The following is a 14,069-nucleotide window of genomic DNA, read 5'->3' on the forward strand; positions in this document are numbered from 1 at the left end:
GTCGGACGCTGCTCTCTTTTTCTGTTAACGTGTCTTTGGAGCGTTGGATTTGTGAGTCTGGGTAACAACACCAAAAAAAAGGGCTCCTGCAGGATATTTTTGACAAATTTCATTATGTAAGAGTAATTCACAATAGAAAATGATAGTGGTAAATCGCTTAGGTGGGGCCTCGATTTGCTTGCTACTTATTGTCTTGGTTGTTAATGTCTCTGTTAAGCTGTAAGCACTTTGCTGTTCTTGATTAGCTGAAATTGGGTGGCGGAGCAGGTGGGGGGTGGGAGGCGAGGATAGGGGAGGGCAGACTTATACGGTCTGTACCAGAGCCGGTGATGGGAGGTGGGAAATACTGCTGGGCAGACTTATATGGTCTGTGCCCTGAAAAGGACAGGTACAAATTCAAGGTAAGGTATACACATATGAGTTTGTCTTGGGCAGACTGGATGGACCATGCAGGTCTTTTTCTGCCGTCATCTACTATGTTACTATGATTTAGCTCGTTTCCCACCTTCTCTCCCCCCCCCCCCCCCCCCCCCAGTGTTGAGAGGATTTATTCGAAAAGAAGGGTTAGACTTTCATGAAAGCCAGTTTTGGCATCTTGGGGAATATCTCAAGGGGTATTAGGGTCAGTGGGATGGGGGAAAATCTGGGAGAAGTGGACAAACTTTATTATTATTTTTTTAAATTAGGAAAGTAAATAAAAGTAAGAAGGAAAAGAGGCTTGTGTGGTTCTTGAAAGAAGTAGTTAAAAAGGTAAGGGAAAGGAGGGTAACCCTCATGAACTACAAAAGAAAGACAAAACAATATTGGGGAAACGTTAAGCTAATAAAGTAGGCAGGAATGCAAAGATGCATAAGGAAGAAAAAAATAGCCAATACAGAAAAAAAGGGGAGGGGGAGCATAGAGAGCAAGAGTTTTCATTTAGTTTTTTTTAGATGTCAGTTGTGTACTTTTTCCTATCAGTAACATTATCAGACTCAAGGTTGAAGGGGAGGAATATGTAGAAATAGTACTGGCTTGCATCTTTTTGGTTGTAGTTCAAGGCAAATTGCATTCAGGTACACTAGGTATTTCTCTGTACCTGAAGGGCTTCATCCTAAGGACCCTGTTTACTAAGCTGTACTAAAGGCACACTATCATTTTTAACATGTGCTAAAAATTAGTGTGCACTAATGCTAGTGGCACCCATAGGAATTTATGGGGATCTCTAGCATTACCGCACACTAAAAATGCTAGTGTACCTTAGTAAACAGGGCTCTAAGTTTGCACCAGGGTATGGAAGGTTAATCTCATGAGAATGTTGCGGGAGTAGGATTGCAGAAAACAAACACATTTAGGAATGGAAGTGAGATATACCTCAGATGATTTGCAGAAGACTGTGAGGAGCTATCCAAATTAAAAGTAGACAAAGCAGTGGGGCTAGGTGGGATACAGCCAAGGGTACTGAAGAAACTTAGGGAAGTTCTTGCAGCTCTGCTGTTTGGTTTTTGTTGTTTTATTCAGTGCTTCTTTAGAAGTGAGTGTAGTTCTGGAGGACTTAAGCTCGGGGGGGGGGGGGGGACCTCTATAAAAATGGAAGTGAGGAGGAGGAAGGGGTGACCTCTATAAAAATGGAAGTAAGGAGGAGGAAGGGGCGACCTCTATAAAAATGGAAGTGAGGAAGAGGGGGGGGGGCCTCTATAAAAATGGAAGTGAGGGGGGGGACCTTTATAAAAATGGAAGTAAGGAGGAGGAAGGGGCGACCTCTATAAAAATGGAAGTAAGGAGGAGGAAGGGGCGACCTCTATAAAAATGGAAGTGAGGAAGAGGGGGGGGCCTCTATAAAAATGGAAGTGAGGAGGAGGGGGGGGGCCTCTATAAAAATGGAAGTGAGGGGGGGGACCTTTATAAAAATGGAAGTGAGGAGGAGGGGGGGCCTCTATAAAAATGGAAGTGAGGGGGGGGGGACCTTTATAAAAATGGAAGTAAGGAGGAGGAAGGGGGGGACCTTTATAAAAGTGGAAGTAAGGAGGAGGGGGGACCTAGTGGAAGTAAGGAGGAGGTTGGGATTGTCAGGCCAGTTAGTTTGACCTCTTAGGTGGGTAAGTTTGTAAATGCTGCTAAACTAAGGATGGTGTAGTTTCTGGAATCCAATGTATTGCAGGATCCAGGGCAGCATGGTTATGAATCCGATTAATAGATTTGTCTGGGTGAGCAGAGAGTTGGGAGAGCACTATAGGCAACTTAAAAATAAACTGAGCGTACAGTTCAGTTAGAGACTTTTCTTCTGGAGGCTAAATGAAATAGTAATGGGCATTTTTCAGCTGATGTTTAGATAGGGGGATTATTTTTGACATCAGGTTTAGATAGATCAGGCTTTGGTTAGAAATTTTCTTCTTATTTCCTTTTAGTTCTTTCTTTTCCCTTTTTTCTCACTGTTAATGTGGACTAGGATTACTTTGATGCTGAATTCCTGTTGTATTTGTATTTACAGTGTAGTGCTGATCATTCCTTTGTCTTGTATACTTTTTAAAAACAAATTTCTTTAAAAAAAATGGCAATCTGATAACGAGGGGGTTGATAGCCTGGAAAATTGAAATCCTAGCACTTTTGTGGTCGGCATCCAATGTTGAGCTTAATAAATACTTTTTAACTATCATCCCCACAGTAATTAACACAGCAAGTCTAGCTACCACATCCAAAGTCTGCATCTAGTGTGGTTGGTAAGTTAAGGTTTTTGTTTTGCTTTATGGAGTTCCCTTGGAACCAAAAATACAATAGACTCTCAGTTGCTGTGTTTCCTGTGCCTGCATGCACACACAAAGACAGTATGGTAGAAGAAAGGTCACAGGTCCCAGCACTTTTCTTCCTGCCAACAAAATTAGTAGCACCAAAATTAGTAGCAGGAAACCAGAGGATGAGTAACGCACCTGGCTCTACATTTCATTAGTAACAATGGATGAAGGTTGAAATAAGGAATCTTGCTTCGACCTACAGTGCTGTTACTAGTTGATAAAGGGTGTCTTTATGTGGCAAACTGTTCTTAATGGGTGGGACCCATGCAGGCCTTTTGGGAGAGGAGGAGGTCCCTATCAGGGCCATTTAGCTCAGATCTCACACACAAAAGGGAGATCTGTTTGAAAAAAATGCTTTATGTTCACTTTTTCACTGAAAACAAAAATTAATTTAGCTACTGCAATTTTTTTCATGGTTATCAATAGAAATCAAACAAAATAAAACATGGAAAAGAAAATAAGATGGTACCTTTTTTATTGGACATAAAGGTATCATCTTATTTTCTTTTCTATGTTTTATTTTGTTTGATTTCTATTGATAACCTTTAAGAGTGGACTAACACGGCTACCACACCTCTCTTTCATGGTTATAAATGGCACCCTGTCGCAATAGCCTCAACAAAATGGCCTCGTAACAAAATAGCCCTTGACAAAATGGCCCCTTGACAAAAATAGATGCTATCAACACATTACTTACTAGCTTAAAACATGTATATACCTGATGCAGTGCGCCTACTTTCTTAAAAATGCCATAAGTAAAAATAAAAAAAGAGGGAATCTCACACAGGTAGAAACTACTGTTATTAAAAAGCATAGCACCTTACGTAAATAATACAAGCTAACATTCTATATTTGAAAAAAAACCAATATACCAACAGATTGTGGTATAAATCGAAAGAGATCAGTACAGCTTAAGTATCTCAAAACTGTAAAATTATGCTGTTTCTTTTTTTTTTTAAAGAACAAATAGTACCACGGTAAAGAGCCAAAAAATATAGAAAGGCACTCACCATTAACACCACAATTGCAAACATACACTGGGAGTGGGGCACCTCTATATTAATTTTAAAAAATGGCGCATTTGAGCAGCACATTTAAACAGAACCACGTAAACGCCAATGACTCGGTATTCTAAACAACTACTACTAACTAACATTTCTAAAGCGCTACTAGGGTTACGCAGCGCTGTACAATTTAAACATAGAAGGACAGTCCCTGCTCAAAGAGCTTACAATCTAAAAGACAAGAGAACAAACTAAAGACAAGTGAACAATCTAGAGGACGAGTGAACAGTTAATCTGATAGGGTGGATAGATTGGGGCATTTTATATTTCTCTAGCGGTTAGGCGCCGAAGGCAGCATTGAAGAGGTGAGTTTTAAGCAGAGATTTGAAGATGGGTAGGGAGGGGGCATGGCGTATGGGTAAAGGAAGATTGTTCCAGGCATAGGGTGAGGCAAGGCAGAATGAGCGGAGCCTGGAGTTGGCAGTGGTGGAGAAGGGTACTGAGAGAAGGGCTTTGTCCTGTGAGCGGAGGTTGCGGGCGGGAACATAGGGGGAGATGAGGGTGGAGAGGTAGTGAGGAGCCGCAGACTGGGTGCATTTGTAGGTAAGGAGGAGGAGCTTGAATTGTATGCGATTTCTGATCGGAAGCCAATGAAGTGATTTGAGGAGAGGGGTGATATGAGTATATCGGTTTTGGCGGAATATAAGACGTGCAGCAGCGTTCTGAACGGATTGAAGGGGGGATAGATGGCCGAGTGGGAGGCCGGTGAGGAGTAAGTTGCAGTAATCAAGGCGAGAGGTAATGAGAGCGTGGACGAGAGTTCTGGTGGTGTGCTCAGAGAGGAAAGGGCGAATTTTGCTGATGTTGAAGAGGAAGAAGCGACAGGTCTTGGCAGTCTGTTGGATATGCGCAGAGAAGGAGAGGGAGGAGTCGAAGATGACTCCGAGGTTGCGGGCAGATGGGACGGGGAGGATGAGGGTGTTATCAACAGAGATAGAGAGTGGAGGAAGAGGAGAAGTGGGTTTAGGAGGAAAGACAAGGAGCTCGGTCTTGGACATGTTCAGCTTCAGGTGGCGGTTGGACATCCATGCCGCAATGTCGGATAAACAGGCCGATACCTTGGCCTGAGTCTCCGTGGTGATGTCAGGTGTGGAAGAGGTATAGCTGGGTGTCATCAGCATAAAGATGATACTGAAAACCATGAGACGAGATCAGCGAGCCCAGGGAAGAGGTGTAGATTGAGAAGAGAAGGGGTCCAAGGACAGATCCCTGGGGAACTCCAACAGATAGTGGGATGGGAGTGGAGGAAGATCCATGGGAGTGTACCCTGAAGGTGCGGTGGGAGAGATAAGAGGAGAACCAGGAGAGGACAGGGCCTTGGAACCCAAAAGAGGACAACTGGTGGCAGCTAATAATGGGTAAGTGAGCACTGCCTGATTGGGCCATTTTGTCGGGGGGCATCATTTGGGCAGGCCGTTTTGTCGGAGACTTATGTCAGGGGCTTTTTTGTTAGCGTTTTTTTGTTGTTGTTGGGGCTATTTTGTCTCTGGACCGTTATAAACAAGTTTGCACGTTTCTACAGCTAAAAATCTGCTTCAGCTGCTTCTATATCTGGGACCTCCTAATTTACACTGATTCAGTGCTCTTTGATTCTCTGAAAATCCCTCATCCCATGAGGCACTCCCAGGGAATAGGCTGTGACTTGTGTTTGCCTTAAGACTGGGTGAGCCCTGCCCAGTCAGCAGTGTCCTCACCTTGCTCCTGGGATCCTCCCTTCTCAGCTGCTGTGAGAAAAAGAAAAGCTTTACCTCAATATGGGACGCAGATGTTCAGCATTTTTCTCATAGAAACAAAAAGAGAAAAGTAATCATTGGGTCTCATAACAAAGTGCCTTTTTTTTTTTCCAAAAATCCATATGCATATAATGTGTGTTACAATACTTTAAGTCCACATTATGTAAAGAATGAGACAAAAGCAACGGTAAAATTTTGGAAAACAAGTCTAATGCTAAATAGGAAATGGGAAGGCGTGGTAGCATGATAATGTTAGACTAGATGCACATGTACAATTATGACGACTGAATGTTTACAAAATGTTTGACTTTATTGGTTTTGTTTGACGTGGTACATCAATAAAAACCGTTGAAATATAAAGGCGTGGTAGCATTTTTAGTGCACGCTAAACGCTAGAGACTCCTATAGGAGTATATGGGCCTCTCTAGCGATGAGCACACACTTGTTTTTAACGTGCCTTTGTAAAAGAGGCCCTGGGAGAAGAGGCATTTTTCAAAAAGATTCATGATCACCCTTCTCTTCTATTACTGATCCCTCTAATGAAAAATCTTTACTAATCATGGTTACCAAATGTCAAAGCATGTTCTGAAAAATCTTACATCTGTTATACGTGGATGATTTGGAATTATATGGAATATCTAAGACTGAACTTGAGTCACTACTGAACAGTGTTCATATTTTCAGTGAGGATATCTCAATGGAATTTGGACTTGGCAAATGTGTGAGTTTTATCCTTAAAAAGAGAAAACATTGATAATAAAGAATAGTTGCATCATTAAACTATTACCATTTGAAGAAACCTATAGATAACTTCGACATTTTCAAAGCATCTGAAATTATACATGATCAGATTAAAAACAAAACTATGGCAGAATATATCAGGCATATTTGGAAAATGTTAGTCAAAACTGAATGCAGGAAATACAGTAAAAGCAATAAATACATGGGCTGCTGGCATCCTATATAATAATTTGCATCTCCAACGTTCTACGTCTGGATGCCTGGGTTTGTAACACAATTCCCATTGGGCTGTCCTCGTGTCGGAATGTGATGACGTCAGAGGGCGGATCAATGAGAGGAAAGCAAAACCAGCACCAGCCAGCAAAAGAATGTTGGAGGTGAGGATTGAATCGACGGAGAATCGCTCCCCCCCAACCTCTGAATTTCAGGCCCCCCTCTCTGAGTTCCATGCCCCCTGATGTTTGCAGAAGGGCGGGACCAGAGGCAGAGCTGAGACAAAAGGGAAGGCAGGCTGAAGCGCCGTGAGTGCTCTACTTTCATTGCTGCCGGCGTACACCGAGGTAAGAACTTTTAAATTACAGCCAGCGCGCAGGACTGCGAGAAGAGGGCGGCCAACTCGGGGCTGCCACTGAGAGAGGGAGGGAGGCCGCGGGGGTGTGGAACTCCGAAGGTAGGGGGGCATGGAACTTGCAGGGGAGGGAGCGGCCAACGCAGGTCGGACTGCCACTGAGAGGGAGAGAGGCGCGGGGGGGGGGTCTGGTACTCCGAAGACGGGGGCATGGAACTCGCAGGGGAGGGAGGGAGGCATGGAACTCGGAGGGAGGGGGGACCAAGAACTTGGATGGGATGAGAGAGAGGGAGGGAGGAGGGCATGCACCTCGGACGGAAGGGGAGCCTGGAACTCGGAGGGGAGGGAGGGGGTCATGCAACTCAGAGCCCCCGCACACACACACACTCACATGCAATCTCTCTGACACACTCTGTATCACACTCTATCTCTGTCACATACACACACAGTCTATCTCTCTGTCACACACACACACACACATACAATCTCTCTCACACTCTCTGTGTCTGACACAAACACACACATTCTTACACACACACTCCATCACACACGCACACTCTCAAACATACACATGCCGAGGAAAACCTTGCTAGCGCCCCTTTCATTTGTGTCAGAAACGGGCTTTTTTTACTAGTAATATAAACAGAACAGTCAAGAAAGTAGTGTAAACACGACATTTCCAACACTTATGAGGGAGTCAAGGAATAACATACAGGATTTATTCATGAAAAAACACTAATCGACTCAACACGGAGCCGTGTTTTGGCGCTAAAGAGTGCCTGCCTCAGGAGTCTATAGAGATGATGTGGTATTAAAAATGAAAACTGTATAGAACACATTACAAAAACACCCCTCTGATGTGTTGCTTACTGAGGGGTCCTTTTACCAAGCTGTGATAGAAGGGGCCCTGCGCTACCGGCAGGAGCCATTTTTGATGTGTGCTGCCGCCCTTTTTAGCACAGCGGGTAAAAAAAGGCTGAAAATAGCCATGGCCATGTGCTAAGATTGCTCTTACCGCATGGCCATGCGGGGGGGGGGGGGGGGGAGCACTTACCACCACCCATTGAGGTGGTTGTAAGGGTTCTTGCGCAAACCTGATGGTAACCAGGTAGCGCACAGTGCTGCCCAATCACTGCTGAGCTAAAAAAAATAGTGTTTTTCCCTAGCGCATGAAATGGCGTTCTGGGGCTGGAACTACTACAGGCGCCTGCGTTGGGCCAGCGGTAGCTCCAGATTAGCATGCGGTAAGCCCACGATGAGTTTACTGTTCCTTTGTAAAAGGGCCCCTGAGAGCATTATTCTGTGACAGCTTATGCTTTGTTTGAAAACACTCCAGGTTTTTTACTACTGTGTCTATATAGTTTCTTTTTTAATACCACATCATTCACTACAGACTCCTGAGGCAGATTCTCTTTAGCATGGCTCCATGTTGAGTCGATAAGTGGTTTTTGATGAATAAATCCTGTGTATTTTCTGGCACATGGTATGACTTGACGCGCATAGGTGATTACTGCACGGCTAACGTGAGAGACCTTACTGCTGACTCAATGGCTGGCGGTAGTCTCAGATCCAAAATGGACACGTGGCAATTTTTATTTTGTTGCATGTCCATTTTCAGTAAAAATTTTAAAAAGGCATTTTTTTTACAGGCACACTGAAAAAATGGATCTGTGCGTGGCCAAATCCTGCACCTACACTACTGCAGGCCATTTTTCAGTGTACCTTAGTAAAAGGACCCCTCAAATTGTAAGCCTTCTGGGGTCAGGAGAATATCTTCCTTATGAGAATGTAACTCACCTTGACCTAACATTGAAAAAGTTCTGAGAGAATAATACAAGTAAAACAAACTGTGGAAATTAAGAAAAGAGGCCTAAACCATTACATCCTAAGCAGTCAGTACAAAATATAACAGTGAAACTTCTTTACAATGTTAGACAGTCATACCATACCCCATCACTCTTTGAACAGCACTAGTTACCCATTCTTTATTACATTTACGTTTTAAGATTTTGATCTTGGCACATCGTGCCTTCTGTAAAAGTCTTCCATTGTATTTATATTCGCCGGTTGTTCATCCCAGTTTTTAAGAACATCTGAAGCACATCTGCAGAAGTCTTGCGAGGCTGCTTCAACTCTCGGTGGCTATTTTGAATTGGTGCCGGGAGTCCGGGACTGTCAGTATTCCAAGGCAGGGGAAGAGAGAGAATGCAGGGCAGCGCTCTGGGCAGGAAAGAGGGGGTCTCTTTCCTGCCCAGAAGAGGTCACTAGACCACCAGAGTAAGGGGAGGGGATAGGACACCCTCAGAGGGGTGTGGGTGGAGGGGCAGGGGTGACGGGGGTGGGGCATGTCCTCTTTTTAGGGGGACCAAATATGGTAACCATATATATATATATATATATATATATATAGCGTCTAAGAAATCGGTGCTGACTAAGCATATTCTATGCTGATATTTCAGCATCTAAATCTACATGCATCCATTTACACCATTGAAAAAGTAGATCCCAGAGAGTAGATTTAGGCACACTGGGCCATATTCTATAACTAGAGGAGAAGCTTCAGGACAACTGGAGGTAGCTTGTGAGGATGCCTGCTGTGCCAGAGCCACTCCGAGAAGGGAAATAAAAATTTGAAAGATGACCACAAGGTAAGGGGAAGGGAGAGAGATAGACTGCGGTGGGGAGAAGGGAAAGAGATGCCCAGACCACACACTAGCAATGCAGGTTGGGAGATTGGTGGGAGCGGGAATCGGGCCCTCTTCTTAATTTCTGCCCTGGGCCCCACCATGTTTAAAACCGGCCATTTCCTGTAGCAGTGCTAGATGCACGCAGCACTTGTACTGCATCATTCACCTGTATAACAAAAAATCTTAGAAGCTTTGACAAGAAAGGTGCCTTTGAATTTGCTTTTGTTGTATTTTGTTGGTTTGTCCATAGGTGGTGCTAGAGTAATTTTACAGAACGCTTGGAAGATAGAGATTTGCGATCACTTGAATTAAAAGAATGATGCAACAGGAGTGTTCTCATAATAGTGAGGGCCATTTTAATGAGATTTTGCTGATTTTTAAGGTGAGTTTTCATGAAATTCTTATACTTAAGGTGAACCCCCAACTCCAATCAAATCTGTTTTTTGTTTTTATAGACCATATTTTAGCATCTGGATGCCTGCGTATTCCTACAGGGACTGAAAATGCCATTTACTGCCTTACTGACCAGCAGATATGTGAACACAGGTGACCACTAGAGGGAACCAAACAGAAAATGTACAAAGCAAGCCTTTCAAGAACATTACTTCCACATACATATTCCCCCTCGTTTTATAACTTTGGTACCTAAATGTAAGTGCCATTGCTTATATTTTATTTACCACTTATGTACACGTATGTTCATAAATGCTAGGTGTATGCTTAGCACCATCCTATAAATGCATCATATTCAAAGTGAATTAACTGTCCAGGAACTGATCCTGGCCGGTTAAGTTTCCTGTTCAGGATATAAGCGTTGCCATACTGGAACAGACTGAAGGTCCATCAAGCCCAGTATCCTGTTTCCAACAGTGGCCAATCCAGAGGCACTTAACCTGTTAGTGATGCTGAAAATAACCGGTTCACGGTAAACTGAAAACCAGCTATTTGGGAGGAGGGGTTCCAGGGTCAGAGTCGGCACTTGGCCTGTTAAGTGCCATCCTTGATCCGCTTCAATCCGGCTTTCGCCCCCTACACTCAACAGAAACAGCACTATCTAAAGTCTGCAATGACCTATTCCTCGCCAAATCCAAAGGTCACTACTCCATCCTCATCCTCCTCGACCTCTCCGCCGCCTTCGACACTGTCAATCACAACCTACTTCTTGACACACTGTCCTCCCTTGGGTTCCAGGGCTCTGTCCTCTCCTGGTTCTCCTCTTATCTCTCCCATCGTACCTTCAGAGTACACTCTCATGGTGCGTCCTCCTCCCCTATCCCGCTCTCTGTTGGAGTTCCTCAGGGATCTGTCCTTGGGCCCCTTCTTTTCTCAATCTACACCTCTTCCCTAGGCTCCCTGATTTCTTCTCATGGTTTCCACTATCATCTTTATGCCGACGACACCCAGCTTTATCTCTCCACACCACAAATCACTGCGGATACCCAGGCCAAAGTCTCGGCCTGCTTATCCGACATTGCTGCCTGGATGTCCAACCGCCACCTGAAACTGAATATGTCTAAGACTGAACTTATTGTTTTCCCACCCAAACCCACTTCCCCTCTCCCTTCACTCTCTATCTCAGTTGATAACACCCTCATCATCCCCGTCTCATCTGCCCGCAACCTTGGTGTCATCTTCGACTCCTCCCTCTCCTTTTCTGCGCACATCCAGCAAATAGCCAAGACCTGTCGCTTCTTCCTCTACAACATTAGCAAAATTCGCCCCTTCCTCTCCGAGCACACCACCCGAACTCTCATCCACTCTCTCATTACCTCTCGCCTTGATTACTGCAACCTACTCCTGACTGGCCTCCCACGTAGCCATCTATCTCCCCTTCAGTCCATCCAGAACTCTGCCGCACGTCTTATCTTCCGCCTTAACCGATATACTCATGTCACCCCTCTCCTCAAGTCACTTCACTGGCTTCCAATCGGATACCGCATACAGTTCAAACTTCTCTTACTCACCTATAAATGCACTCGATCTGCGGCCCCTCCGTACCTCTCTACCCTCATCTCCCCTTACGTCCCTACCCGTAACCTCCGCTCTCAAGACAAATCCCTCCTTTCAGTACCCTTCTCCACCACCTCCAACTCCAGGCTCCGCCCCTTCTGTCTCGCCTCACCCCACGCCTGGAACAAACTCCCTGAGCCCATACGCCGTGCCCCCTCCCTACCCATCTTCAAATCAATGCTCAAAGCCCACCTCTTCAATATCGCCTTCGGCACCTAACCACTTCACCTCTTCTCAGGAAAACTTATCTACCCCAACTTGACATTTCGTCCTTTAGATTGTAAGCTCTTCCGAGCAGGGACCGTCCTTAATTGTTAATTTGTACAGCGCTGCGTAACCCTAGTAGCGCTCTAGAAATGTTAAGTAGTAGTAGTAGTAGTAGTAATATTCAACACTTAACCAGTCAAGGTAACCGTATAAATAGGAATGCATAAAAGTCAATCCTATCTTTATATGGTAACCCATAGCTGGTTAAGTGCTGAATAATGCACTTAGCCAGCTATATACATTAGTCAGAATCTGGAAACACAGAAATTCAATCTTGGTGCCCGGACAAGGTTCAGCATTGAATTTCCAGATTTAACTCCAGTGGCAGTTGGCAAAGCGCTGATTGCCACTGGCTAAATATCTGGACCGATATGTTCAGTGTGCAAATGCAATGGTACAGATGGGAGGACTATGAGTGGAGCATGGGCGGGAGTAGCATTTACACATGTAACTTACAGAATACTGTTACACACTAACCCCCTAATTGTGATCAATTTCATTAATCTAATTAATGCCAATAACTGGCTTTTTAACAAGCACTGGAATTGTACACACGAGTAAAAAAAAAAAAAAAAAAAAAAAAAGGGGTGAGGAAATGGGAGGGTCATGGGTGGAATGGAAGTGTTCCTAGCATTTATGCGAGTTGTTATAGAATAAGGGAGGATGTGCACCTAATGTTTTCACGTATAGACTAGTGCTTTTTTCAGCTATATAGAATTCACCCCTAAGTTACTGCATTTAGCATGCACATTTACACTTGCTATTGACATGGTGTAAAAGGGCACACAGACGTGTAGATGCACGCTGGACTAGTATTCTATAACAGAATCTTGGTGCTCAGAGTGGAGAAGTGGCCTAGTGGTTAGAGCATTGGTCTTGCAATCCAGAGCTGGCTGGTTCAAAGTTGGGGGGGGGGGGGGGGTGTCAAAATTGGTAGTGGGAGTGGTTCAGCAATGGCGGGGGGGGGGGGGGGGGTTGGCGGCACCAGGGGGGGGGGGGCTAAAATGTGCCCCCTGACCTCGGGCTGTGGACCCCCCCTCCCGCCAAAGTCTGGCTACGCCTCTGGTGGAGAGCAGCATTTTCATTACCATCAGGGGGAAGTCTTCAGCTGGCAGAGCTTGGGATCCCCACCAGCTACCGCTAAACACGTGCTACCGTTGGGTGGACCTATAACTAGGTGCCGAAATTTTGGAACGCCCACAAAATGCACATTTCCCCGCCCATAACCATGCTCCTTTTTGCCTGTGCTCATAAGACGTTCGAGCATACGTTGTCATAGAATACGCTTAGCAAGTTGTGCGCCTAAATTATAATCAGTGCCAATTAGTGCTCAGTGTTGCTTGTTAAGGGCTGTTATCAAGGCTGATTAGCTTGTTAAACTTGTTAAATTGAACACATAGGATCTTTAGGTGTACTATATAGAATCCGGGGGATTATTTATTTATGTATTTATTTGTTGCATTTGTATCCCACATTTTCCCACCTATTTGCAGGCTCAATGTGGCTTACATAATGCCGTAATGGCGATTGCCATTATCGGAATGAGAAATACAGAGTGGAATTGCATTAAAGTTCATAAGCGACAGAGTACTTTAAGCAGTCAGGTATAGAGAGTTCATTTCCGGAATGAGAAATAAAGTGGTATTGCGTTACAGTTCAATGCATAAATCTGGCCATATATACTTTGATTTTCAGTGCTAATTATTATCCGATAATGGAACTGAAGATCTGTTTGCAGAGAGATCCCTGATGCCATTATCCGAGTATTGACAATCTGTGACTTACTGGCTAAATCCTGCTGAATATTGGGCCCTATATGTACCGCAAAATGTAAAATTACACATATACACATTCTCTCTTTCTCTGTATTGGTATTGTGTGTGCAAAAATAGTATATGTGCGTATATCTATCTATCTATATACACACACCACAAAATCTTTGCACACCACTAAATTTATCTGATATAATGGAATGATTATGTCATAACCATACTCTGTAAGCCACATTGAGCCTGCAAATAGGTGGGAAAAATGTGGGATACAAATGCAATAAAAATATAAAAAATAAAAAAAATTAGTCAAGTGAAATTAAAGCAAGAACGGGAAATTTCATGCAGGCACTAAAGAAAAACATGATTAGTAAATATTATGGGTGCTTCTTCCTTTGTGCAAGAGATGTCCCTATTCTAAAGAAAGGACATTTAAAGTGTACTTTTTTTTTCTGAAAA

The sequence above is a fragment of the Microcaecilia unicolor genome, chromosome 10 (genome assembly GCF_901765095.1).
Source record: "Microcaecilia unicolor chromosome 10, aMicUni1.1, whole genome shotgun sequence".
Taxonomy (NCBI): Eukaryota; Metazoa; Chordata; class Amphibia; order Gymnophiona; family Siphonopidae; genus Microcaecilia; species Microcaecilia unicolor.